The sequence below is a fragment of the Brachyhypopomus gauderio genome, chromosome 9 (assembly GCF_052324685.1).
Source record: "Brachyhypopomus gauderio isolate BG-103 chromosome 9, BGAUD_0.2, whole genome shotgun sequence".
Taxonomy (NCBI): Eukaryota; Metazoa; Chordata; class Actinopteri; order Gymnotiformes; family Hypopomidae; genus Brachyhypopomus; species Brachyhypopomus gauderio.
Window position 1 is genome coordinate 7313028 of NC_135219.1, and position 2500 is coordinate 7315527.

The 2500-nt window shown below is 47.8% G+C and overlaps 6 non-coding genes across 6 annotated transcripts; all 6 read right to left on the reverse strand.

The window, feature by feature from the left end:
• Positions 1-196: 196 nt before the first annotated feature.
• Positions 197-268, reverse strand: trnae-uuc (transfer RNA glutamic acid (anticodon UUC)). The gene has a single exon. It is a non-coding gene; the product is annotated as a tRNA-Glu (tRNA).
• Positions 269-521: 253 nt separating this feature from the next.
• On the reverse strand, positions 522-594 carry trnar-acg (transfer RNA arginine (anticodon ACG)). Its single transcript has one exon. It is a non-coding gene; the product is annotated as a tRNA-Arg (tRNA).
• A 116-nt stretch (positions 595-710) lies between these two features.
• trnah-gug (transfer RNA histidin (anticodon GUG)) lies at positions 711-782 on the reverse strand. The gene has a single exon. It is a non-coding gene; the product is annotated as a tRNA-His (tRNA).
• Positions 783-1116: 334 nt separating this feature from the next.
• Positions 1117-1188, reverse strand: trnae-uuc (transfer RNA glutamic acid (anticodon UUC)). Its single transcript has one exon. It is a non-coding gene; the product is annotated as a tRNA-Glu (tRNA).
• Positions 1189-2036: 848 nt separating this feature from the next.
• Positions 2037-2108, reverse strand: trnae-uuc (transfer RNA glutamic acid (anticodon UUC)). The gene has a single exon. It is a non-coding gene; the product is annotated as a tRNA-Glu (tRNA).
• Positions 2109-2361: 253 nt separating this feature from the next.
• On the reverse strand, positions 2362-2434 carry trnar-acg (transfer RNA arginine (anticodon ACG)). The gene has a single exon. It is a non-coding gene; the product is annotated as a tRNA-Arg (tRNA).
• Positions 2435-2500: the final 66 nt, after the last annotated feature.

Genomic DNA, 2500 nt, shown 5'->3' on the forward strand with positions numbered 1-2500 from the left:
TTCCAGTGGTCTAAAACCACAAAAGCTTGTACGCTTGTTGCAATGCCCAATGTTTTCTTCTGTTTCTTCCATTAAACCTGCATGTTAGCTACGCCAAGACCTTTTTGAGTAGTGCTGTGGTGTTTGATTAAGGTTTAGGGGGTGATGACAAACATTTTTTGTCAGTTATCCCCCAGCACTCCGGCATAAGGTGAGATTCCCATACCGGGAGTCGAACCCGGGCCGCCTGGGTGAAAACCAGGAATCCTGACCGCTAGACCATATGGGAAGCAGCAAGTACATTCTCTGTCATAATGCCTGGAAAGTGGCATGAAGGCACCAATGCCCAATGCCGCACAGACGTGGGAATCAGAGGGTAGGTTGCAAGACACCTTCAAAACCTGAGAGAGATGGAGTGGATTGGATGGGGCTTTCACTCAAGTGCACCCTTTAGTAGAGCACTGCTATCATCGATTGCATTTCACAAAAGCTGCGATAAAGAGGTAAAGCGCGCTGCGTTGCGAGTACTAAGCAAAAAGCTTCGAGCCAGCCAGGAGTCGAACCTAGAATCTTCTGATCCGTAGTCAGACGCGTTATCCATTGCGCCACTGGCCCTGCCACATCATGTCAAATGTGATGTTTTCTGTACTCAATTCCTTTTCAATTTCTTCCTATTAGACTATTGAATGGACCTGATGGAGGCAGACTCTGAAGCAGCTGGAGCAAAAGACTGCCGTGACCCGGATTCGAACCGGGGTTGCTGCGGCCACAACGCAGAGTACTAACCACTATACGATCACGGCTCTGTGCTCTTTGGCAGGAGTCTCCCGCTTCTATGCTTTCCATACACCACATTTGTTCCAAGAGAAATCCAAACATCACATATTCAGACATTCGGCACCTTGATTTGTATCGGTTCCCTTTTGAATCCATTTTGAATCTTCCAGTGGTCTAAAACCACAAAAGCTTGAACGCTTGTTGCAATGCCCTATGTTTTCTTCTGTTTCTTCCATTAAACCTGCATGTTAACTACGCCAAGACCTTTTTGAGTAGTGCTGTGGTGTTTGATTAAGGTTTAGGGGGTGCTGGCAAACATTTTTTGTCAGTTATCCCCCAGCACTCCGGCATAAGGTGAGATTCCTATACCGGGAGTCGAACCCGGGCCGCCTGGGTGAAAACCAGGAAGCCTGACCGCTAGACCATATGGGAAGCTGCAAGTACATTCTCTGTCATAGTGCCTGGAAAGTGGCATGAAGGCACCAATGCCCAATGCCGCACAGACGTGGGAATCAGAGGGTAGGTTGCAAGACACGTTCAAAACCTGAGAGAGATGGAGTGGATTGGATGGGGCTTTCACTCAAGCGCACGCTTTAGTAGAGCACTGCTATCATCGATTGCATTTCACAAAAGCTGCGATAAAGAGGTAAAGCGCGCTGCGTTGCGAGTACTAAGCAAAAAGCTTCAAGGCAGCCAGGAGTCGAACCTAGAATCTTCTGATCCGTAGTCAGACGCGTTATCCATTGCACCACTGGCCCTGCAACATCATGTCTAATGTGATGTTTTCTGTACGCAATTCCTTTTCAATTTCTTCCTATTAGACTATTGAATGGACCTGATGGAGGCAGACTCTGAAGCAGCTGGAGCAAAAGACTGGCGTGACCCGGATTCGAACCGGGGTTGCTGCGGCCACAACGCAGAGTACTAACCACTATACAATCACGGCTCTGTGCTCTTTGGCAGGAGTCTCCCGCTTCTATGCTTTCCATACACCACATTTGTTCCAAGAGAAATCCAAACATCACATATTCAGACATTCGGCACCTTGATTTGTATCGGTTCCCTTTTGAATCCATTTTGAATCTTCCAGTGGTCTAAAACCACAAAAGCTTGTACGCTTGTTGCAATGCCCAATGTTTTCTTCTGTTTCTTCCATTAAACCTGCATGTTAGCTACGCCAAGACCTTTTTGAGTAGTGCTGTGGTGTTTGATTAAGGTTTAGGGGGTGCTGGCAAACATTTTTTGTCAGTTATCCCCCAGCACTCCGGCATAAGGTGAGATTCCCATACCGGGAGTCGAACCCGGGCCGCCGGGGTGAAAACCAGGAATCCTGACCGCTAGACCATATGGGAAGCTGCAAGTACATTCTTTGTCATAGTGCCTGGAAAGTGGCATGAAGGCACCAATGCCCAATGCCGCACAGACGTGGGAATCAGAGGGTAGGTTGCAAGACACCTTCAAAACCTGAGAGAGATGGAGTGGATTGGATGGGGCTTTCACTCAAGCGCACGCTTTAGTAGAGCACTGCTATCATCGATTGCATTTCACAAAAGCTGCGATAAAGAGGTAAAGCGCGCTGCGTTGCGAGTACTAAGCAAAAAGCTTCGAGCCAGCCAGGAGTCGAACCTAGAATCTTCTGATCCGTAGTCAGACGCGTTATCCATTGCGCCACTGGCCCTACCACATCATGTCAAATGTGATGTTTTCTGTACTCAATTCCTTTTCAATTTCTTCCTATTAGACT